The sequence below is a fragment of the Balaenoptera borealis genome (assembly GCF_965194805.1).
Source record: "Balaenoptera borealis genome assembly, chromosome: 2".
Taxonomy (NCBI): domain Eukaryota; kingdom Metazoa; phylum Chordata; class Mammalia; order Artiodactyla; family Balaenopteridae; genus Balaenoptera; species Balaenoptera borealis.
In genome coordinates this window covers 99092153-99118096 of record NC_138867.1, presented here as the reverse complement: position 1 = coordinate 99118096, position 25944 = coordinate 99092153, and the positions used below count along the sequence as shown (strand labels likewise).

Genomic DNA, 25944 nt, shown 5'->3' with positions numbered 1-25944 from the left:
TTGGTTTTCACAGACTCACAGCTATGAAAGACTCACAGTTCTTTTGCTTATCTTAGGTGCATTTATTGGGCATAATACCATGTAAGGCTTCTGAGAGGATGGGGTGGAGGGTAGAGGAGACAGAGAGCTAATATTTATCAATTATGCATTTTTTGCCAAGTTAGTTTTAATAGAAGGTAGCTAATTTCATTCTCTCAATAATTTTTCCGAAGTATCCCAAGTGCCTAGCCCAATTCTTGTGGGTGTTTAAAGTTCTATCAACTGTAAAATTCCATAGGGAGCTTAAAAAACTCATCCAAAGTCAAAAGCTACTTGGTGTTGGAGGTGAGGTATAAGTTCTGGTCTCTTTGCTCCCATAGCCCATGCTCTTTTCTTGGTGTTAATGTCTCTGGAATATGGATCAAGGGACATAAGTAATTGCTGTACAAACAGTCGCGTGTCCAGTTATTTGGGGAGCAAAGACACAAACATGTGAGTAAGGCAAGAGATTCCTTCTCTCATCCTCCTTCCTCTCCTTTCCTCCTGCTACATTTATTATCCATTATGTGGCACCCAGTATTCCAGGCTCTGGGCTACAGCATCCCCCATCTTGTAGCTATCAGTCTAACAGGCAAGACAAATTGGTAAACAGCTAGACAAATAATCTAATGTGCAGTAATGATAACTGCTAAGAAGGACAGTAAAGCAGGGCAAGAGGTAAACAGCAACAGAGCTTATATATTGGATGGGGTGGTCAGGGAAGGTGACAGTTGTGTAGGTGACACCTGAGTTGGTGACATCTGAGTGGAGACTTGAATGAAGAGAAAGCTTGCAAGGAGGTGGGGTGGGGAAGGGAACAACACATGTGAGACCCAAGGCGGGAGCTGGCTTAGTGTTTTGTGAGTTCAGAGTGCGTCTGGGTTGGAGAAAACCCAGGAGGGTTTTGGGCATGAAGCTGGAAAGTTCAGGAGAGACTTGTGGGTGGACTGTGAAGACTTAAGATTTTGTTCTGAGTGAAGTTAGAAGCCATTAGAGAATTTTGATCAGAGAAGTGATAGGATCTGACTTAACATTTAAAGAGAATCATGGTAGATATTGTGTGTAGATTAGATTTTAGGGGGCAAGGAGCCCAGTTCAGAGTCTATTGCATTTGCCCACACATGAGAAAACCCAACATGAATGGTATTGAAAACAAATACTTCAACACTTCATTCTTTCATTTTGTTCTTATCTTTGGATTTTTAATTTCCATTCTTTGTAATTCTCTTTAAATTTCATATATTCTTCCTATGTTCAAGGTACTGTGAAAGTTGCCTTTCGTGTCTTTATCCCTTTCTTTAAACCTTTTCCTACCATCTAGATTTTTTTTCTAAACCAAATTACAGGTTGTTCAACTTATCTCAACAGAGGTAGAAAGAAATCAATTGCTTTGGTTTTTTGATAACACTAATCTAGCTGCAGACCTGAAACGAAATGAACTGACATGAGACTGATGGCAGGCCAGCCCGCCTTCAGCGACAACACACTTTCTCAATGACAGCAGGCTAACTCTGGAAACAGTTGGGACAAAGGCCTGAGTTTGTAATCAGCTTCAAACTTGGATTCTTCCATTTGGGTAGCATTTGCTGTTTTCCCACTGAAGAGGGTGATTGAATGGAGACGATTATACATCACATGCCACTGAGAGCTATTAATATAGGTAGAATAATTGAGCAAGTGTCCTTGCTGGAAAATGTAACTACTTTACACATCACTGTAAAATGTTTTCCAGGCTATACTGGCATCCCTTCAGCCATGAAAACATTCAGATGTTAGAAAAAAAAAAAGATGCTTCCTGAACACTTAACCATAAAAGTAAATGATATTGCTTTAGACTGCTTTGTTAACACTCCAGCCATCTACACATGGAAGTTATTACATACCCTGTGTTTGTTTAAATGTTGGTGTTGCCATGCCAGCTCTGTTGTTTGTTAGTATAATGCTTACTTCTGTGTAAATGAGTGAACAGCCCAATACCCTTCAACATCTTTTTTTTGGAAACATTCCTCCGCTAAAGAACGAGTCTCTCCTAAATACATTATGATGATTTTATGTCTTCTCTCTAATTTACAATATTCTTGGGTTTTGAAGCTGGATTATGTTCATGTATAATTACTCTCACATTGCTACGAGGGGCCGAATTGCGGGAATGATAGAGCATCCGAAGGCTGGATCTGGGAAGAGTTTTAAGCAGGTCAGCTGCCTTTGCTCATGCTGTTTCCCAATACAGATGGCATTTTCTATCAGCATGTACTTGTCTAAATCCTCTTGCTTAAAGGTCAAGCTTAAATCTCACTTCCTGGAAGAAGTTGTACTTGAGTCATTTAGCACATGTAATCACTCTCCTTTCTCAGAGAAAAGGGACAAGAATGGATATTTTCTTAGCAACTCCTGTGTTGGATCATCACCTATCTCATCTAATATTTACACAAAGACTCCATGAAATAGGTTTTATTATCTTGGTTTGGCAAAGGGAAATGAACTGACGTATCCACGGTCACATAGCTAGGAGGTAGGACAGCCAGGATGTGAATTCAGGTCTGTCTGACAGTAAAACTCTTTCTACCATGCTGTATGACTTCTTAGAACTTTCAAGGTGTTTAGAGCAAGGTACACATTCCTTAGCACTGCCTTAGATACTGTTGCTTGGTATTTGCAATTGTCTCATGTGTGGGTTTTCTACTCCCAGCAATGGTTGAATGCCTTTGAAAGCAGTTCCTAGAAACACAAAGAAGACGTGTCCTCCACCTCATAGCAGTTTGGCACAGAGTTACAGACATGAAGTGAAAGGTATTTCCTAACCCATTATAGGGAGTCCGATGGAAGTCTACAGAGGATACTGAGGGAGACACAAAGGATGGAGTGGTCTCTTTCTTCTACCTGTGGACGGTGGGGTAAGGGTGGGTGGGAACAGAAAAGATTTTGTAGAGAGATGATACTTTAGTTCTTCAGATGAGCAGGTATTTGTCAGGAACCAGGACGACATGGTTCAGGGGAAGGGGAACTGAGGAGAGGCTCAAAGGATAAAACATCCCAGGCAACAAGAAGGCACTGGGCCAGGAACCACAGCCAGGTGTGTGTGCTGCAGAGTGGTAAACAGCTCAGTATGATTGGATCACACACTGAGAGGGCAGGGCAAGGGGGACATCCGGACAAGAGGCTAGAGGGAGAGGAGGGCAGGGGCCAGGACGTGAGTTTCTTGAATACTTACCGAGTTTGAATTTTATTCATTGTTTCTTATGCCACTGAAAGATTTTAAGCAGGGGTACAGTTTAATCCAACACAGAACTTTGTTTTGTATATGTATGTGGTAGGGGAATTGTTTGAAAGGTACTTAAATAGTAGACAGGAGGGCAGTTAGGAGACTATTGCAGTTATCCTGGCAGGAGGTGACGAGGACCTGGATTAGTGAGGTGCCATGAGGTAGGAGGATAGTCATGGAGACACAGGCAGTCTAGCTTTCTTCTGTGGACTGCCTGGAATGCTTCTTGCGGGCAGGGGTCATCTCATACTCTGTTGGCCTTTATAGTACAATCCCAAACACGTGGACTCCCCATTTCTTACGCCTGCAGTGCTAAGAGCTGCATTTGCTGTAAAATAATGAATCAGAGTGGAGATGACCGCAAAGCATGACAGTCCTTTAGTATTTGAACTTCCCCAAGACAGGGAGTGAAACTTAGCCCTCCTTTCTGCAGTGTCCCCATGTGGGCAAAATTACCATCATCATTAGCTGGTATTAGAAGCAGTGAATCTTAGATGAAAATAACTTTAGAATTAAAAATAACTTTTTCAGAAAAGCCAGGAGGAAAAATCAGAATGATTACCAAACTAATTTTTCTAGCAGGACTCTGGCTATTTATATTCCCATATAAGTGAAACTGAATTATATGAACGAGTGTTAAAGCAGTTTAAGTGTTTCAAGTTCTTAATTGTGTGTCCTTGAAGCCTATCATATTTGTGGTGGGTAGCTGTAAATCTGTGTTGACAGGTGTAAATTTACACTAATAAATTAATAACACAAGTAAGAAAGCGAACCCCAGCTCCTAGGATTCTGGGTTAGCTATAGAACTAACAGTATCAAGAAAACACAGATCCAATGTCACAGATCCAATCCAATCAATTCCGATTGATTTTTCCTCTTGATTAGACTAAGATGTGTACAGATGAAATTATAACACTTGGTATTTTTCTCACCTGTGTTTTTCACTTATTAAGCTTATTCATCACACTTCTCTACCATTTCTACATCTAGAGGTCTGCTTTAAAGGTGAACCAAAAAAATTAAATACACAGCATCTCTAATGAAGGCTCTGGCAGAGTTTTCCATTCTCTCTATGTGCTGTGACACTGTGAACCTCAGCAAGCTGTTTATCTTCCACGTTCCAATTTCTAGGTTTCTTCTCAAGATCTGTGACAGCTCAGTAAGTGAATGTTTTCTTGTTTTGCGTCCTCTGTACTTCATCTCGAATCTCCTTAAAAAGGGGGGATTCTGTCTTGTCATCTTTGATCATCTTCAGTTCCTAATAAAATGTCTTGGCACCTAACAGGTGTCATTTAATCTATGCTAGATGAATAAGGACAAATGTCTGTCCTTCTGGTACAGGGAATATTGTTCTTTGGTGTGAGATTGGGTGAAAGAAGGAGATACTAGTAAACTAAATTGATAGAAATCATTGAGAAAGTAGGAAAACACCTGGCATGGCACATGATACGTTCAATTTTATGTAGGCTGAGTTCACCAGAAGCATCACCTTAAATGAAACCATTTTGGTGGATCTTTCTTTTTTCTTTTTTTAACAAGAGAACAAATCCATACTTTTATTTATTGACTTTTCAGTAAGTTTAAGTCCTTGAAGGGTACAGCATCACTTGAATTCTGTGTCCAATGGCCTTAGCAGGAAGGTTGCTTCAGAATTTGGCACGAACCATGCCACTGTTTCCATGAATGCAAGTTACATTTCTCCAGATTACTCTGGTTTTGTTCGATTTTCCACCAGGAGTTACTGTGTTGTTCTTTGCTTTGTGCACATAAGCACACCTCTGGCCTACATAGAATTCAGTTTCATCTCAAGCGTAAACACCTTCAATTTTAAGAAGAGCTGTGTGTTCCCTCAGGTTCCGGGGACCGCACTTACAGCCAGCAAAAATGGCCTTGGACCACAGCCTTCCAGACGTATTTGTCGGTTTAGAAGTCCTGCGCCCAGTAGGCCTGCACGGGCTCCAAGACGGCCGAGAGAGCCTTTTTGGTGTGATCTTCAGGATTTTTGACCTCTTAAGCTCTGAACCATGAACAATTATTTTTTAACAGTAATATCCACTTAAAAATTCAGACTTAGAAAAACAAGTCTTCAGGAACTTCTTTCTGAAAAAGTGAAACGCTACAAAATCTTAATCATGTGTACAGATAGCTAAACCCTGAAGGCCTGCAAGCACAGCTCGAGCGGTTATATTGTTAGCTCTGCCTCTGGTGGGGGGAGTTGAGCTAGGTGGGACACCAGTCACCCCCATGGTCACCTGGGCTGCTCTGCCTCTTCAAAGTGACTAGGCAAGACTCTCCATCCTCTTGATCTTGGAAGAAATGATTTTAGCTTTTCACCATTGAGTATGATGTTAGCTGTGGGTTTGTCATATATGGCCTTTATTATGTTGAGGTAGGTTCCCTCTATGTCCACTTTCTGGAGAGTTTTTATCATGATTGGATGTTGAAAGTTATCAAAAGCTTTTTCTGCATCTATTGAGATGATTGTATGGTTTTTATTCTTCAATTTGTTTATGTGGTGTATCACACTGATTGATTTGTAGATATCGAAAAAATCATTGCATCACAGGGATAAATTCCACTTGATCATGGTGTATGATCCTTTTAATGTGTTGTTGGATTGGTTTGCTAGTATTTTGTTGAGGATTTTTGTGTCTATGATCATTAGTGATACTGGTCTGTAATTTTCTTTTTTTGTGCTATTTTTGTCTGGGTTTGGTATCAGGGTGATGGTGGCCTCATAGAATGAATTTGGGAGTATTCCTTCCTCTGCAACTTTTTAGAATAGTTTCTGAAGTATGGGTGTTAACTCTTCTCTAGGTGTTTGATAGAATTTTCCTGTGAAGCCATCTGGTCCTGGACTTTTGTTTTTTGGGAGTTTTAAAATTACTGATTCAGTTTCATTACTGATAATTCATCTGTTCATATTTCCTCTTTCTTCCTGGTTCAGTCTTGGGAGATTGTACCTTTCTAAGAATTCGTCCATTTCTTCTAGGTTGTCTCCATATGCAGTCTGCCTGTACTAGTTTCCTACTGCTGCCACAACAGTTTACCACAAATTTACTCATTTACAGCCACTTCCACAGTTCTGTAGATCAGAAGTCTTTGTGGGTTCTACCGGGTTCTCTGTTCCCGTTCTCACAAGGCCAAAATCAAGGTGCCAAACAGGCTGGGCTCTTCCCTGGAAGCTCTGGGGAAGAATCCATTTCCAAGCTCATTCTGATTGTTGGCAGAAACAGGTTTTTGCAGTTGTAGGGCTGAGATCCTCATTTCCTTACTGGCTGTCAGTCAAGGTCCGCTCTCTGTTCCAGGGGCCCCCTGGGTTCCTTCCCCTGTGGCCCCCTCCATCTTTAAGCCGGCAGTGGTCCATTGAATCCTTCTCTTGCTTCAAATCTATCACACTTCCCCTTTGCCCTTCTCTTCTACCATCAGCCAGAACATGTTCTCTGCTTTTAAGGATGCATGTGTTACATTGGGTTACTCAGACAGTCCAGGGTAATCTCCCCATGTTAAGGTGAACAGGCTAGAAGCCTTAAAATGCCACCTGCAAAGTCCTTTTTGTCATGTAACAAAACATATTCATGTGTGTGATATCTTAGAGTCACAGTTTCTGGGGACTAGGGTGAGGCATTTTTAAGAGGCCATCTTAGAAATTCTGTTACCGCACCTCCCCAAAAAGAGGTCTTCTATAGAGGATATCTATGGGTAACAGTCTATTAACAAAGCACTGTCATTTTGCATATAGCCTTGATGAGTTCCCTTTAGGTCTAGTTTCTGAAAATGAGACATTTTATTTGATTAATTGAAAAAGAAACCAGGTAACTAACAATAAGAGGACTGAAACTTAGGATGTGTTTCATGTGCATGTAGGAACTTGCCTGTGCACAGAAGGTGTCAGTTCATCTCATGGTCGCTCAGCTATGTTATGGGTACTGGTAGCACCATGTGTCGTGCTTTGAATATATCATATCTCAGTGCAGCATTGAATGAGAACATGGATGCTGATGATTGTCAAATCTCAGGTAGTAAATTTATGTAGTGGGAATTACCACTCTTTGGGATAAAGCTTCCTTTTTTTTTTTTCCAAGCTAGAAAATGCTTATAGGAACAATTCATGTCATGAAGGACTATCAGTGTATATATGCTCCTATCACCAGCTTCCAGGTGACATGCAAGAGAAGCTAGTTAACTTTTAGTTACTAATTCAATAAGGAATTTCAATAACCCAACAAATTAAAATAAGTGGGAAGTGCAGATTTAATACTTGAACGTATACCATCAATCTTAAACTTGCTAAATAAGAAAATCAAACTCATTTTCATACTGAAGAATAAAGGGATTACTATGTAGTATTTGACCCCCAAAAGGTGTTGTTAAGGTAATGTTATAATCGATGGAAACTGAGAATTTAGGAAATGAGAGAACATGGAGCCATACGTCAAAAGTGCCCTAAGACAGATACAGGTAGTAAATCTCTACATTACATATTTTATACAAGATGCCTATTTTAAACATTCTGTTTTATACATCCCCCCACCTTGTATGTTTTTCAGGCTTGTTGGTTTGCTTATTAGCTTTTAGAGTATGGACTTTTTTTTTAATAGATCTTTATTGGAGTATAATTTCTTCACAATACTGTGTTAGTTTCTGTTGTACACCAAAGTGAATCAGCCATATGCATGCATATATCCCCATATCCCCTCCTTCTTGAGCCTCCCTCCCATCCTCCCTATCCCACCCCTCTAGGTCATCGCAGAGCACCGAGCTGATCTCCCTGTGCTATGCTGCTGCTTCCCACTAGCTATCTGTTTTACATCTGGTAGTGTATATACATCAATGCTGCTCAACATCACTAATTATTAGTATGTACTTTTATGGAAGAAAAACATGTAATGATTTGGGATGGGAAAGAAATGTTATAATAGTAAAGAAGGCATTAACTAGATTTATTAAAATTTAAAAATAAATGTTAAGTGGTATAATATGGATGACTGTATACTGACCTGATAAGCAATTTCCATACATAACTTTTGATGACATTGTGAGATGTTATGACCATTGGTGAGATATCATATTTCTGCAGACATTTCTGTGTCTTTAATATGAGAATCATGGAATCTTCTCTAAGTTTTCTCCCATGAGACCACTTGTAAGAGCAAAGCTAGTTGGTACTTATTTAATGCACTGAGGTCCTTTGCAGGGCACCTTTAAAGCACTGTTTTGATTTAATTCTGAATCAACTGTATTCCTGAGTTTGGAAAATCAAATTTTAACATGAACTTGCAAATAGCCCCAGTGCTTCACCCCTAATTCATATTCCAGCAACCTTCACTGTAGCAGGAAGCAGAGTCAAGCTGTTGCCATGAAGATTGTTTCAAGAGCTCAGAAATCCTCAGGGGACCCCTTTATCACTGCTTTTCAAAGAAGCCTTTATTCCTCTCTTCTCCTGTTTCCTGCAAAGGGAGTTGTGTCTAATACTTGAGGACATGGTGAGGCCAAAAAGGACCTGAGGACTCCTCCAGACTGTGATCTCCGGAATTGTGAAATCTATCATTCTGTCCCTATCCTTCTTTCTTCCCACTCTACCACATTGTAACAAATGCTGTTGTTTTGTGAAACTTTACTGGATGGTAAAACCTGCTTTTTCATTTTTAAAGGACTGTGCTCCCAGGCCAATTGGCATTTGTCTTGTTTTAAGTCTTCTGTGTAAAGGTCCATCAGACTCATTAAAGTAACATTTTTGGACTATATTATCTATTTGAAGATCTTAATATACAATTAACATTTAATTTGAATCTGTGTGTTATGCCACCAAATAGGTAACATATCCATTCAAGACAGAAAGAAAAAATTAAATAATTTTTGCACCTGCATAACAACTGGAGAGGTGCCAGAAGCTTTCCTCACTCTTGATATACAATTTTCTTTATTAATGGGCACCAAAAAGTGTCTTAATCTAAGCCAATAATGTTAACTTTTATTTCAAGGTATGTTATGCTTAAATGTTTTTTTCCTCTGAAAGGTGATGAGACAGTAAAAATAAAAAAAAGTAGAAAAAAGTGTGTATTGATATTGCTAATTATAGATATGAATGTATAGGCAAAGTTAGTGTATGGATTTAATGTATTTTCAGTAAATTTAGAAATAAAAAATCATCTCACGTATTTCATCTTATATGAGGTAACTGGGAATTGCTATTTCACTTTTGAAAGGAAAAATAGAAGCTTTTTATTTTATTTTTTTGGCCACACCCAGTGGCATGCGGGATCTTAGTTCCCCGACCAGGGATCAAACCCGTGACCACTGCAGTGGAAGCGAAGAGTCCTAACCATTGGACCACCAGGGAATTCCCAGGAAAAATTGAAGCTTTTTAACGTCACAACATTCTTAGGGAAGCATAGTTGTTCTATTTCATAGGGGACATGGAGAAAGAGAAAATAATGTAGATTTTTAAGGAGGCTAAAGGAGGTGGACTTTCTCAATCATATTTATACTCAGTCCAACAGATCTTAACATTTTCTTCTGAAAAGAATATTAATCTTGGTCATGCATTATCAGACTAGGCTGTGAGTACATTCTGGCAGAATATGGATGTATATGAAAGTAGAATATGAATATATATGAAATGTATTATATGCAATATATGTATTATTTATAATGAGGCAGAAGCTAAATTTGTATTTATTTTTGAGCTAAAACATTAGAGTTCAGGAATTCCCTGGCGGTCCAGTGGTTAGGACTTGGTGCTTTCACTGCCGGGGCCAGGGTTCAATCCCTGGTTGAGGAACTAAGATCCTGCAAGCTGTGTGGTATGGCCTAAATAAATAAATAAAATAAAACATTAGAGTTCAAAGACATTACAGCTTATGGGAAAGCAAAACTGACCCATGAAGTATGAATTTATTCTTCTCTGAAGTAAGGGCTTTTTCAGTGGCAAAGCTTGAGAATGCTGATCTGTATGATGGGGAAATTAGTGTTTGGACAAGAAATAAACTAATATATTCTGTTATGGTCTAAAAAGGAAAATAATACTTGCCTTCAGCTATTTAGAATTACTGTACAGATCCAGGCTTACAGTAAGATGACCATTTTCCCATTTTCAATTATTTGAGGATATAAAAACAAAACAAATATCATTATTGAGTACATGCTATATACAAGCCAGAACTGTATGTACTGAAGTGGCCAGGGCAGGCAGAATTCATGGCCATAAGGAGGGCAGGCCCTGGCCAAGATTCAGGGTAGCAGGAAAGGTCTAGCCAAGTGGATGGAACATAATGTCCCATAACATGTAGAAATTGGCAAATGGGAACAAATGATTTCTTAGCAAGTTAGAGGCCTCAGGCTGGTCTAAAGGAGGTAAAAAGAATATGTTGACAGGCAGGTGGAAACAAAATAATGAAATGTCCAGAGGGAAGCATTTGGAAAGCATCAAGTCGACCTGGTTGCAGGTAGGAAAACCAAGTCCTTGGGAGCGGAAGAAAGTGACCGACAAGACTTCTAGTTTAGCAGAATCAAGGCATAGGGCTTATCATCAACCTGGGACTCAGCAGGCAGGAACCTTCCAGGGATCTGGGGTCAAGCCTGTTTATGGTTCTTAGAATACTGCTGTCTTGAATGCGGTTGGGGTGAGGCTGACAGCAAGTGTGATTTGATGCTTGTCCCTCAGTACTGACCTGAGTAGCTCATGATGGTTATCTTGTCAGAAAAGGGGACTAATTCTAGAGCTCAGAATAAGGAAGAAAATGCAGACAGTAGTCATATATATAGTCTCAGGTGAGGAGTGAGGAAAGCTTCTGGCACCTCTCCAGTTGTTATGCAGGTGCAAAAATTATTTAATTTTTTCTTTCTGTCTTGAATGGATATGTTACCTATTTGGTGGCGTAACACACAGATTCAAATTAAATGTCAATACATACTTTAATGTTTTAATCAATGTACATACTAAATGATTTGAATTGGAAAAGGAATTTTGGGAATAGAATCCAATGTTAAGCTTGACAGGAAGTGAATATTTGGACAAGGAATACTGGAGCATTCTACCATGGCATATGTTCAGGTTTAGAATAAGACTACTCTATTTTTCAAACCAATCTAGGGATACATAACCAAATCTAGATAGAAAGGGAATATTAAATTAAAAATTCGCTTGTTAGAATGGAATTCAGACCTTCCATGTAGAACTGCAGGAGAAGTGCAGTCAGCAGTGACCTGTAGGAATGAGGACGTGGCTTGATGAAGGGAGAATGGGAGAGTCTGGTCCAGCAAGGACAGAAGTACAGTTAGGAAGAGCCCTGGAAAACAAGTTCTCTTTCAAGTTGCACTGGAAGTAGGCATGCACTTGCTTATGCTAGACTTGAGCTTTGTGTGGCAATCAGGATCAGTACACAACACCCCCCTTTCTTTGCCCGTTCCGTTGCTGCTCTTGGGGTTTTGCAAGCTGCCTGCTCACATGAATCTCCATTTTGTCCACGCCTGGCAATAGCTGCTCGGAACCTCGCCTCTGGCAGCTGATGAGTTCAAGTGTCCAGACCTGTCATGATACTCTCCAGGAGGGGCGTCAGGCTGTCATCAGCTCTTAGGCAGCCCCCAGCTGACACAAAAGGCCTTTCACTGAGTGCCCTTTTCTCTGAAGCTTTTGAATTGCATATTTTGATAGCGGTTGAGGTAAGAAACAAGTTCAGAATCCAAACTGAGGCATTCAGTTGCTCTCCTAACCACTTGGCCTAATTTCTTTAGTCACTATTTTGCGGTTTGGGCCAAGTTTGCATAGTTTTTGACAATTTCAAGACCTTAGATGCAACCATTGATTTCTTCAGAAGGGCTGTTCCATGGGTCATGACAACTGAGCAGCTGGGCACTTTCTTCTTATCCTCATCATAGCCAAGGAAATGAAAAGACCACAGGTTTAAGTAAACTAGATGAAGCTAATCTTTCTTCCTCTGGACCCAGCTCAAGTCCGCTTCATTCTTCAGCAGAAGAATGTCAGGCCCTGCCTCTGAGGTGCTTCTCTTGCCATAGATGATGTGACACAACCATACTCTTGATCAGAATCTAACACAAATCTTGACCTTAGCATGTGAGAATTACAGAGTTTTACCCAGATTTCTTCTTGCTGTTACTCTGCTACTGACCTGTACGCCTATTGTGATAACTAGGATTCCAACTTGTTAACAATTTTGATAAAATGATTTTTCTTTCCTGCTTTTCTTGGTACCCCTATCTTTGTTTATTATATACGTATGCTTCCAGAATCAGGATCCAATATACTTGTGTAGTGGGTGTTTATTTATGGCTATCGTTTATCCATTATGCCTTCTTTGGTAACCACATCCCAAATTTCTTCAGGGGCCATGCCCTCCCCAGTTGCAGAGATGGAATACATGACCCAGTTTTAAGTCATTCATGTTTCACTAGCCTGTGACATGGGTTCAAGGCTAGGCATGTGACTCAAGCAGGTTCCATCAGAGTGAGAACGAGAGCTGTTTTGTAGACTCTATCAATAAACACAGGCTTTAGTTTTTGCAAGCTAAGGTCTAAGGAACTGTATAGTATGGAGCTTTAGCAATCATTTATGGGCCATTGATGGTGATTGTGTTAAACAATGAAGCTAATACACAGAGGAGAGGAGAGCTAAGTAGAGGTGACAGAAGCAGACCATCTTGTGACGTCATTTGAATCCTTCCAAGAATCCATGTCTTTATTATTTTTTTTAATTGAAGTATAGTTGGTTTACAATGTTGTGTTAGTTTCTGGTGTGTAGCAACGTGATTCCATTATATATAGGTATCTCAAGAATCTGTGTCTTAACCCAACTCTGAGTCAGTTTATTCTCTACTTTGCTTTAACAAGTTTGTCTTGGATTTTCGGTATCTTGAATTTAAAAAAAAAGTAACTGAGCGTTTCAGTCTAATGCTTGGGCTTGGCTACTTGCTGACAGGCTTCTTGATATCACCTGTGGTCTGGGTCTTTGATCATCTTCACCCACCTTCATACTTTCTATGCTGGGTTTACACCCTGTTGGGACATCTTGATATTTCATATTCAATTCTGATGCTCTTTTATAGTCTGGATGAAATTCCAAGATATAATAACTGTGTTTTTCCCCTTGAGTATTTTAGGAAAGCTTAATGACTCAATAAATAGATTACCTCTTCAATAACTCAAAGTGGAGAGGCTTCAAGGAATTTCACATAACTGACCACTGGGTACACAAATATATTAAGGTCAGTGGCTCATTAGTTTTTCTTTCTCTATCGTGGATATTGTTATATCATTTTACTTTCTTTGATCGTGACCTTTCTGACATTCTACTTGGCTGGCAAGTAACAAGATAACTGCTCAAAAAGGGAAGAGATGATGAAAGAGATTTCTGTAATAGATTTTACTATAATGGGATCAGAATGGCAGGGAAAGAAAAGGAGTAGTTAGAGGCAAAACAGCCCATGGTTCTCACTACCATGCATCTTGTGGTTTTCTGAGAAATTAAAGATGACCTGAGAAGCGAGGTTCAAACAACACATTTTGAAATCAGTAACAGTCCTAGGGACCTTCTCCTATAGACCATGGACTGTGTGAGAATGGAGGTTGGTTCTGGGTATTATGTTGAAGCCCAATCTGTGTTTCAAAATAAAGGCCAACTTAAGCCTTTTAGCAATACTAACAATGCCCTGTGGTAAAAGTTCCCATTCTACTCCTTGTGGTATCCAGTACCTCTTTTAACCCTAATTGTACCTTTTTAATTGGAGCTTTCCCCAAACCCTTCTTTTTTTTATGGTTCATTCTGTGCTAAGGGGATACAGATGCCTCGTGGGTCAAAACCAAACCAAATCAAACATAACTGCTCCACAGCAAATTGAGAAACACCTGAAGTTCTCTCCATTCTTGGCCCTCTCTTTCCTTGATTGCTTCCAGCTCTGCTTCTCTGCCCTTCTACTGAGGTTCTCCCCTCTGCTTTTTGATCTTGATCCATTGTGTAAAACATTTCAGCTCAGTGCTAAGAAAGTAGCTAGGAAAGAAGCTTGCAATATGAGGGGCAGAGAGGCTTCTGGAGATAAGGGGGAGCGACAAGAGCTTGATGCTTTTAATTTGGAAAGTCTTCATAGAAGAGCTTAAATATGAACAGTTTTGAAAAAAAGAGAGATCATGATTTAAGCAGAGAAAATGTAAGGGATTACTAGGAAAATGAGCCAGCTGGAGAAGATAGTTTGTTAGTTAGAATTAGATTCAGTTGTTAATAGGAAATATTAGACTTAAAAATATTAAACAAAAAAAAGTTTATGAAACATCAGTATGTTAGTATGTTAACGTGACACTTTAAACACTAGTCTGGTGCTTTGTGGTCATCAGGGATCCAGGCTCCTATCATTCATCTCTTACCATCTGAGGTCATGGCTTTCATTCTCAAAAGTATTACCTCTTGGTCCAAAATGGCTTCTGAAGCTCTAGTCATCAAATGTGTTTTGTAGTTGGGAAGAAGGAAAAGAGGCAAAAGGGGAAACTTTTCTTCCAGTGAAGTTGGTTTCCTTTAAGCAGTTTTCCCAGAATTCCCATACAGGATTTCTGTTTATCTCATTGGCCAGAGCTTGGTCACATGGACGTACCTTGCTGTAACATTGTCTGGGAAATGTAGTCTTTTAACTGTTTGCATTTCCATCCCACATAAAATCTGGTCTTGTAAGTAAGGAAGGAGGAGGGAATGGCTCTTGGATAGCAGCTTGTACTCTGCTGAAAAAATCCTTGAAATCTATGGTTGCTTTTTAGGAGATACACAAAGTTATTAGAAGTTTTACAGACCTGCAAGGAATTTGGTTCTTCTTATTTTCAATGTATGAATTGGTAAGAGTCTTAGTAAGAATATTGGCCTTGAGGGTAATGACTTGGGTATAAGAGGATGGAAATTGTAATTTCTGAGAAGGGGTTTATAACATTTGGTTATGAGTAAAGTAGAGAAGGATGTAAAAATATTTTAAGGTTTGGGGGTTAAATATGACAAAAATGGTCAAACAGAAGTTAGGAAGGGATGAGTAGCCCACAGTAAAATATATGAATTGAACACTGAAAAAATTGAGGTAGATTTCAGTTGTATGCTTGTGGTACTGGACAAGGGTGGGGAGAAAGCCTAAAATAAAGTAAACAATGGGTAGTATTTAGAAGTAAAACCAGCGCATTTTAGTGTTGAGGTTGGCCATCTGGTTGAAAGGCAAGTCATATAAAGTAAATGAGTGAAGGGGAACACTTGTAACACAACAGGTAATGTTGGAAATTGTAGGGAATATTCTAAAGGGGCAGCTGCTGCTTGGCTGCAGCCAATCATTGCCATCAAAGAAATCAGGCTTAGGTCTTCTACTTTTTCAGGAGAAGATAGAAATCCAGACTTTTATATAACCTTCCAGATTTAAAAATAATTGTGCAGGTCAAGCAAATATGTCTGAAGACTGGATTTGCCCAATGGATCAGTTTTGCAACTTCTGATCTAGTTCAACATCGTTATTTTACTGAGACTGGGAGAGATCTAGTGACTTGCCCAGGGTCACATATCTCATCAGTAGATCCCTGCCTCTTGACTCCCCATTGTCTTCCTACTTTTAGAGCTAAGAAAGTCACATGGAACTGTTTGGTGGAAAGGAATAATCAGGGGAATTGGGCGTTTCACATAGGTTTGCAGTTAACTCCAAAAGTGCCTAGCACAGGGCTTAGCATTCAGGGGCATCTATCAACGTTAGTGCAATCTCTATGTGAATTGTTCAAAACATGTAGGTTAATGAATGAAATAGAGGAAAAGGAAAAAGCGAAAGAGTAATTATCACACCTTGGGGACTCCCCATAATTAACCATGGAAACAAGATAATGAATTAGCAAAGATGGCATCCAAGGAGCAGTCAGAAGCAGCCAGGATTTCTTTGTGAACCTCATGCCTTTACCTTTGCCCTAATTACAGCTTTAGGCTGTAAATGTTTTAATTTGGGGGTAATTTCCAGCCCTTTAATAAATTTCTTTCTAATTATACTGCCACCTTAAACTTATAGCCTCATAAGAAAGTGTGGTCTTCAGAGAATATTTCTTCTCTCTTTAGTCGAAATTAGATAGATTGATTAATTTTGGCTTAAATTTCTAAAAATGTGCAGTTGTATCTTGAGATTATCCCACCATTAGTGGTTAAGTGTCTCCAGAATAAGTAATTACTGTCACTAAAAGACAAATTTGTCAGAAGAAATGTCCTTTGAAAATCCCCTTTTTGGTGTAAATATGTCCTTACGTGTCACCAAAATTTGCTGTATTATCTCAATAACATAGATCACAGGGAAATAATTTTTGAAGTGACCAATTCTATTTTAGGTTTTAATGTGCGTAGTGAAATATATTTGTAAGACACTGTTTAAAGTTCTTAGGAGAGAAGTCCCTGGAAACTAGAATTTTTAATTTAATGCTCATGTTAGAATCTTGACTAGAGAACACAATGGAAAGACCTTGGGGATCTGGTAGATTCCATAGGCAATTTATCTCAGAACTAACTGCTTTTGCAGTGGATTTTGCTTACAGTAGTAACAGCCTGTATTTATAGTTTGTTCTCCTGGCAATTATCTCACAAAACTGAATTACCTACAAGGTCAGTGGTGCTGGACTAAGGTTATATACTGGTAAATTTTTTTTTTTGATTGGATTTATCACTATAATACCCCAGCTAAACAGTGCTGGAATGCAGTCACTAAAAAGAGAAGAAAAAATGTCTATTAATCATTTGATGTTTAGCCATGCCCTTATACTTTTTTTCTTTCCTTTTTAGTTCCAAGTCACATATAAAATACCTACAGATCTCAACAAGAAAATGGGATTCTTCTCTGCTATCACCTGAAGCTGCTGTGACCATAAAACTAAAAAATTACATTTTGTCTCCTTGCCCATAAAGAATGCCCACCAGAGCGGGTCCAATATCTTATCTTTCTACCCAGATAGTGCTTGTTGCTAAATACACAGAGCCTGATTTTATAGTCTTCACTCAACTCTGACTTCCACCATTTTCAGTAGGGGGGAAAATTGTTATGAAAGGTTTATAAATGATGTGAAAATGGGCTATAATTTTGTAACTTGCTTTCATTGTCATCTGGGATCTGTTGAGATTCTTTTGAGTAGAGTCAACCCAGTTCAGAGTTGTGTGCTACAAGTCTGCAGGATGGAGGAGAGAAAGCATGACTTCATCACTTGGATGGGAGTTTCTGACATTGCAGGGGCAAAGATGATGAAAATCAAAGATACCCTTGATCATAGAGTTTTGAAAGCAACTCTAAAGCTCCCAGGGTGGGCAGAAAAGAGGCCTTTCCCATCTCCACTGCATCCTGAGAAATGAGATGCAGCAAGAAAGATTTCAGGTTCTTAAATTTGGGAGTGTCACATAGCCCTCTGAGAATCAGATAAAAATTATGAACATTTTCACCAGAAAAATTATCCATAAAGATACATACATAGAATTTTGCAAACTTGTGGTTTTATTTATTAACATTTTGAAAGTATTTATTCCCTAAATACTTCTCTGGACTTTTTCGGGGTCCTGGGGCCCAGGTTATGAATTCCTGGAACTCTGAGGATGATTGTGGAAACTTACCTTGGACATCTGTGTAATTTGTGTTCTCCAGCTACACTTACCTAATCTTATATTCGGGGTGATGTTAACAGTAATAACCTGTGCTGTGTGTCTTTTGTGTCTGTCTGCCAATTCAGGAGATCTGTCTGCTGCAAAGTTCATTTCTCTCCCCCAAGTAATCATATCTGGAAGTCCCTGAGATGTTTCGTTTGTGTTCATGATCAAGGCCAGACAGTGGTCATATGATGTCCTCTGGTCCTGATGCCTTTGCTGGACACTGATGCCCTCTCTGTTGGATAGCTCTTGTTCCCCTGACTGCGGCCACCTCTATGAGGCACTGATGACCGCCTGATAGACAATGGCACATCCCTGCCACTTCTGCTGGGGCCCATGGTGTCCTGCTTCTGCTGAAGCATTGGAGACTTTGAGGGGCCACGCATGCTCTGTCTTTTCCAGATTTCCAATGATTCCAGGTCCTGTGTCAAGGAGAATGCTTTGCTCTCTTTTGTGTAACTGTTATTCCAATTAGATGGTTTCTAATGAGTTCTGATTTAACAGTCTTTAGCAAGACAGATCTTTAACTTTTATTTCTACTTCCTTCCTCCTTGGTGTGAAGGGCAAACCCAAGTGACCCCCGATGTACTCAGTCTTCTGCCATGATTGAAGTGTGTCTCTGGTCCAGTGGTGTTTGCCTGACTCACTCTCCCTTTGGGAGCTCCTCATGCAAACACCTTTCCAGGGACCTATTCCCTACTTTATTGGGGGTACTCAGAATTTGTCCTCAACAAGGAAAGGACCAGCATAGATTTAAACTAGAAAATTCAAGAACATCAATATTTAAGAATAATATAGACAATAGTGTGACCTTTGGGGCTTAGGCATATTTTTAGGAGATATTTTGGAGAGCTCTTCCAGATCTCTGTGTGCCCCTCCAGAGTCAAACTCTTTGTAATTCTACTCTGTCCTACGTCCAAGCCAGTGTAGTATTGTGAAAAATTGCATTAACAAAATTCCAGGCTCTGACTGGAAATATGCACCTTCTTTATTGTAAATAGCTCCATACAGTACCTGTAATGAGTTAGAATCAGTATGATCTTTCTGTCATGATTCTGTCTTTTAGACAATTCATGTACCTCAAACTCCACAGGAATCAATAAAATATGAATCTGAAATAATGCTGAATTTTAAAGCTTAGCATGCGGTGGGTGTATGGAAAAAATGCCTCACCATTTTTCTCACTGTCGTTTGAAGGTAGAGGTGTAGATCCATCAAACATTGGAAGCACATTTTGAAAATGCCGATATCTCCATCAGTTACAGATTTGTCCTAATTAATGCTGACGCCTCCTGCTGTCCCACTGTATTCTTCACTCCTAATCATTTGTCCTCTCCTTGACATGCTGCACTGTGTTCAGCCAGCTCAGGGTTGGGCTCTCTCCAGTGTTCTGCGTGCCCTCACCTTCAATTTCCTACCAAGCCCATTGGCCATCCTCAAATCAAACAGGGAATTTCCAAACCAGTCTTCATCCATTTGTCTTATGAACTTTCTCTCCCTCCATATCAATTGCATTTTCTCTCATAAACCCTATTATTTAAGGCAAGTTTTAAAATATTGAAATATTTTGAGGGACTCCTAGCATAGAAATATATGGGGTTAACTGGGATGTGAAAATAAAATGGAACTTGGTCTTTTCTGAACTTGATATAATTTCTTTGTGAGGCTTATCTCTTAGGTTTCTATATAGTGTGTGTGTGGGGGGGGTTGGTAGGAAAGGAGAATTCTGAAGTTGCAAAATAATTCTCTGACTCCTTAATAAGCTCTTTTGTCCAGCATTCTCTTTCAGGTAAATGCTTGGTTTTCAGCTTTTCTCTCTAGCTCCTTTCTGATATGGCATCTTGCCTCATGTAGGAGGAGGGCCCTATGTTATCTTGTGGTGTCGGGGCAGAGGGCCTCATTTTCTGCCAGGCCTCCTCTGGATCTTCTCTGTTCTCATTGGCCTGGTGTGCAATGAGGTGCATCTGACCCCTGGACTCTTAGAAATGTGTGCTGTCACTGCTGAAGTCTGTGACTCTGACCATTTTCTTTCTTTTTTTTTTTTTTTAATTTCTAGTCTTTTCTCATGCTTTTATTTTTATTTATTTATTTATTTTTGGTTGCATTAGGTCTTCATTGCTGCGCATGGGCTTTCTCTAGTTGCGGTGAGCAAGGGCTACTCTTCGTTGTGGTGCACGTGCTTCTCATTGCAGTGGCTTCTCTTGTTGTGGAGCACGGGCTCTAGGCACGTGGGCTCAGTAGTTGTGGCTCGCGGGCTCTAGAGCCCAGGCTCCGTAGTTGCGGCACATGGGCTTAGTTGTTCCGCGACATGTGAAATCTTCCCGGACCAGGGATCAAACCCGTGTCTCCTACATTGGCAGGCGGATTCTTAACCACTGTGCCACCAGGGAAGTCCCCCAAACCACATATCATTCTGAAGAAAAATGGGCATCATATGAATAGTAATAAGTACTATTGTTCTGCTCCTTATCTTTATCTTTTATCTGGGAACTCTAGTCCCACACAAAGTTTTCTGTGTTTATTTCTATGATTCTTTCTCACATGTTTCTCTACGTAGCGTGAATGTATAACCAATCCTCCTCCATGGCCTCTGCTCTCTGGGGAGCCCTGCTCATCCCTTCCATGGTTGTCCAGCACTGACGATGGAGGTGATGCTGTTTAGCCAAGGATGCCGTATCCGTTTATCTGCAAAGTGAGTGCCCTCCGCTGCTCTGCAAATGCTTGTTGCAGGGTCCTTGGGGAACCTGACTGCTGTGGTCATGCCGCTGCTGCCAGTCGGGGGGGCCGTGCCTCCTGGCTGCTTCCTGTCCTGCCCTGGCTGCACTCAGATGGGCAGAACCCTTCCCACATAGGGCCATGAGGAAGTGGCGAGCAGGTCTCTCTCCTCCTGGTACACTAGTCAGACTTCTTACGTCTCAGGGAGTTTTGAGGATAAAAAGCTTATTCAGTATTCACTTGCCACTCAGTTCCATGCACAGCAAATCTAACCTTCTTGCTCCTCTTTTGGTCACTGGGGTATTGCTATTGGGTCAAGCCTGTAAGCCTTATTTCCTCTTTGGGGATATTTTTGTGTGTTTGGTCTTTGGGAGGTTCCTTAATTTCTCATGCAAATGCAAAATGTGTAGGCTCTTCCAACCTGTTTTCCAGACACTATATATCACAGTGGTTGTAAAATTTATGCTTAATCTGGAGCTCCTACCTCCACATATAATTTAAATAAATTACAGATTTACACTTTTCTGTTTACAACTGTAAATATACCAAGCAATCCCTTATAAATCTTTTGGTCTCTTATTTTCTGGTTTGCCACATGGTTTCAACAAATTAAAGAAACACTTAAAATATCTGAATCCTCTCCCCACTCCCCCCCTTTCATGATAATGGGAATAATTGATTAAACAATCTCTTTGTGTGAGATTTTCTTTTCGGTAAAAGCTTGTCTTTCAGGTTTTTCTCCTCCTCCTGCTCTTTCTAAAGGTGGTATCTTATATTACATCTCCCTTGTTAGGTTGGTTTGTATGACTTTCCAAAAAAATCTGTTGCTTTCAAATTGGGGAAAAGTAAATTAAATATAGTGAGATGGAATGAAATGACCCTCCCCCCCATTAAGATCATAAATAATCTATTGGGAGATTGCACATCCATCCTAGTTGACTCAGACAGAGCCATTCTCAGCTAATGTGTGGGCTGCTGGTGATAAAAGCAGGAACAAGTAGGAGTCAAATGTTCCTTTAGCAAATGATGTCAGTTATTTCTCAAGGTTCTCAGGAAGTAGCTTTAAAATCATCTTACTATGGGGAGCATGTTTCCTTCAGGTGAGAATAGTGGACTGAGCCTCCCTAGGATAATTAATTGATTAATTAACTAATAATTAATCAATTCCTAGTGTGATGAGATGTGCTTGCCCTTAGTCAGGGAGGAATTTAGCACGAGGCTTCTGTGGAAATAAATGAAGACCAACCAAATGGGAACAAGCAAAGGCTATTTATTCAGAGCTTACAAGGGGGTCAGCTACCATCTCTTTCGTTTTGGCAGAAACTCAAAGGTAGGCAGAAGAGTGGGAAAACTTTATAGTGGAAAAAAGGAAGACTTCAAATATGCCCTGAATGGAGGCCGTTGGCCTGGGGAAGCTTAGGTGGGCTGGCTGGAAGTGGAGCAGCCTATGTGATTGGTTCAGGGTACATACTTGGCTTTTTCTGGTTGGTCCTGAGTTGGAAGGGGGACAAAGATGAAGGAATCCATCAATTATTAATCAAGTTCTGGCTGTTTGGGCTAATTGTTACAGGGGTTCTTGTTTGGCTTCCTGGACTGGTGGCTGGAGATAGTGGTCTGGCTTTCTGCAAGCCTGACGTAGCAGGCTGCCTTCCTGGTCTGTTTACTGTAGATCATGGGTTGGTGGTTGCTGCAGAAGGTGGGCCAGAATGTTGCTGCCTGGCCTGGCCACAGTCTGTTTGTATATTCAGTCTCTCATTTCACTTGTGGAGAGTCAACCAAAATCAGGCTCCTTACTGTTTCCTTTCACACAGTTACGGCACCAGAGCTCATCCATCCTTTTGAAGCAGAATAAAACCTCCATGAACTTCCAGCTGAAACAGAAGCCACAAGAATTTTCAAAAACCAATTAGGAATAGGAAGCTAGCGGTGCTCAAACAGTGGAGGGTGGGGTTCTTTGGAGGAGGGAGGTGGAACGCTGGCCAGGAGATAGTTGCTTACAGATAGGCTGAGGGAAGGTGACCTGGGAGACTTGGGACGATGAGAGAATGAGTAAGGAAAGCGTCTATATGCAGCAACCTCCCAAGGCCTAAATTCTCACCTCTTGGATCTTCCTTGAGTTGCTCTGAGAAAATGGGCTAGAAATAGAGCCCTAATTCCCAATCTTCTTTCTCTGATTTGCTTTGAGATGCTTGTCTGATGCCTCAGTGAAAGAAGCACTTATACCGGCACGTCAGTGTGGCTTCAGTGGGGTAGGAAGGGCACGGTGGTGCTGCAGACGGACAAGGTCCATATCACCTGGTTGGGCCCTGGATGTGTTGAGAGCTTTTCTCAGCCTGCCAACCAATGAAGACCATTAGCTGGAAAGGCCTACAGGCAAATGGGCATCTCCTCGGAGTAGGAGGCAGCAAAGCCACTTTCCCTGATCTCTTTTCTTTTTTAAAAAATTTTATTGAAAAACAGTTGATTTACAATGTTGTGTCAATTTCTTCTGTACAGCAAAGTGACTCAGTTATACATAATATATATTCTTTTCCTTTATGGTTTGTCACAGAATACTGAATATAGTTCACTATGCTATACAGTATGATTTAGGTTGTTTAACCATCCTATGCATAATAGGTTGCCTCTGCTAATCCCAAACTCCCAATCCTTCCCTCCCCTACCCCACCTCCTCCTTGGCAACCACAAGTTTGTTCTCTGTATCTGTGAGTCCTTTTTTTTTTGTAGATAGGTTCATTTGTGTCATATTTTAGATTCCACATATAAGTGATATCATATGGTATTTGTCTTTCTCTGAGTTACATAGCTAGGTCAATCCATGTTGCTGCAAATGGCATTATTTCATTCTTTTTTATGGCTAATTAATATTCCATTGTATATATATACCACATCTTCTTTATCTGTTCATCTGTGGATAGACATTTAGGTTGTTTCCATGTCTTGGCTATTGTAAACAGTGCTTCTGTGAACGTAGGGGTGCATGTATCTTTTCGAATGATAGTTTTGTCCAGGTATATGCCCAGGAGTGGGATTGCTGGACCATATGGCAACTCTATTTTTAGTTTTTGAGGCACCTCCATATTGTTTTCCATAGTGGCTGCACCAATTTGCATTCCCACCAACAGTGCAAGAGGGTTCCCTTTTCTCCACACCCTCTCCAACATTTGTTATTTGTAGACATTTTAAAGATGGCCATTCTGACCAGTGTGAGGTGGTACCTCATTGTAGTTTTGATTTGCACTTCTCTAATAATTAGCGATGTTGAACACATTTTCATGTGCCTGTTGGCCATCTGTATGTCTTCTTTGGAGAAATGTCTATTTAGGTCTTCTGCCCATTTTTCGAGTGGGTTGTTTTTTGTTGTTGTTGTTGAGTTGTATGAGCTGTTTGTCTATTTTGGAAATTAGGCCCCTGTCAGTAGCATCATTTGCAAATATTTTCTCCCATTCCGTAGGTTGTCTTTTCGTTTTGTTAAAAGCTTGTAAGTTTAATTAGGTTCCATTTGCTTATTTTTGTTTTTATTTCTATTGCCTTGCACTTTCCCTGATCTTATTCTCAGGCTCCTTGGCAAAGAAAAGGGAAGCCCAGAACCACCTGGACAATATCAAACACCATCTCCTGCCACAAACAAACAAAATAGAACAAAATTGAAGCTAACCTAAAGATCAAACTTCCCTAAATTATAACTCAGCCCTTATTCTAGAACAGAATACCCAAATACATAAATAATGTCTCTAATCTGGCTTTGATACAGGAGTTGAAACAAAACATTGAACCAGATTTATTTACTTTTGATGAGTAGGTTTTCTTTGCCGGATATTGGTTTTACTGATCAAAAAAAGTCTTCCCTTAAGGAAAGTGGTCATAATATCCAAGGCACCAAACTTCTTGTACATAGATTTTGTAGAGTGATCTTTTTCATGATGAAAACATTCCGATTTGATTTACTTAATCAAAAGAAGATTTCTGAGGATTAGTCAAACTTCAGTCATTTAGGGTGTGATGCACTGAACTATAAAAAAGAAACCAGTTCTTCAGATATTTGAAGGCTTGTGTTTATACTTTCGATTCTTCTGAAATATAGTTATTAACTTGTGTAGTCCTTCCATGATGTGAGTATAGCTTTTATTAAAAGTCATACTGTTTTCTGACTCAAGGAGTTTTGATTCTAGATTAAATCAAGTTTAATTTAGATGCTGCTGCTGAAAGTGAGGACAATCCTGTTTGAATAGTACTGTCACAATGGGAACTATTTCATCCATCTATCTGTATGGAATGCATATTTGGGAGTGACAAGCTTACCAGAATGCCACACAAATAGCTGGGGACCCAGATATAAGGAAATGTGGTCAGAGCAGAACTTAGAGCTCTGAAAACATTTTGAAAGGGGAGGAGAGGACAAAACCTCAGACCAAGTGACCTGGCTTGGGTGTCTGGTCCCATAGAAGAAGGCAAGTATCCTCTTACTTAACTGCCTTCTGCGTATGAAGTCAAAACATTGTGGGCTGTGCTGCTGAGATGTAGCGCTGAGCCACAAAAGGATTAGCTTAGAGCTCTTTAAATTCTATCTGCTTCAGAGTCTGGGACAAGATCAAACACACAGGGGAACACAGTGGTCCCAGATTCAAGGACTAAGGGGGTGTTGGGGAATGAGGGCAAGTAGGCCCCAGAGAAGATGGGAGAACCTGGGGAGAGCACGATGGATTGATTGGGAGGTTTGGCTCAGAGGAACTAACTGCCCAAAATAATGGTAAATGCTAGTTAGAGTTTCTTTAAGGAGAGTTCAGGGATAATGTTTTGAGCAAAATGTTCTAGTGTCTTTAGAAAGCATTGTTATTTGAGCCTCACATATGGGATGCATGTATCTGCTCTTCTCTTGTTTCCTTATCATGCTTTGGCACAACTTTGGCACAAGCCTTTTCTCCCACTTTCTAGACCTGTGCTATATGCTGCTGATTGGTCAGATGGATGCGAGCTTGCACCCTACTAAGCTACCAAACAATGCAGGCACTTACCTGTATGTGGCCAGTCAGTGAGCATATCAGACTGGCTCTGAATTCACGTGATCACCGGGTAGGAACAACAAAGGACACACTCTTCTCTGCTCTGTCCAGTTCCACCAGGCTAGCTCTCTGCTGATTTCAAAGTTATAATATCCTCACCCCAACACATCATCTCCCTTCCTTTCCACCCTCACTTTCAAACTCTGATGACACAGGTCTAAGTGGTTAGTTAATCTTTATCTTCAATTCTTTTCCCGTCTATCCCTATCTCTTATTAAGTCTGTTTAATTTGCCCTTTGCCATGTTTCAGCTGA

The 25944-nt window shown here is 40.2% G+C and overlaps 1 pseudogene across 1 annotated transcript; it reads right to left on the bottom strand.

Annotated features, from left to right (window-relative positions):
* Positions 1-977: 977 nt before the first annotated feature.
* LOC309623482 (large ribosomal subunit protein eL33 pseudogene) lies at positions 978-10966 on the bottom strand (annotated as a pseudogene). Its single transcript has 2 exons — positions 10954-10966; positions 978-5297 (listed from the first exon to the last, which is right to left on the bottom strand). The product of its transcript is annotated as a large ribosomal subunit protein eL33 pseudogene (transcript).
* Between the last annotated feature and the right edge of the window lie 14978 nt (positions 10967-25944).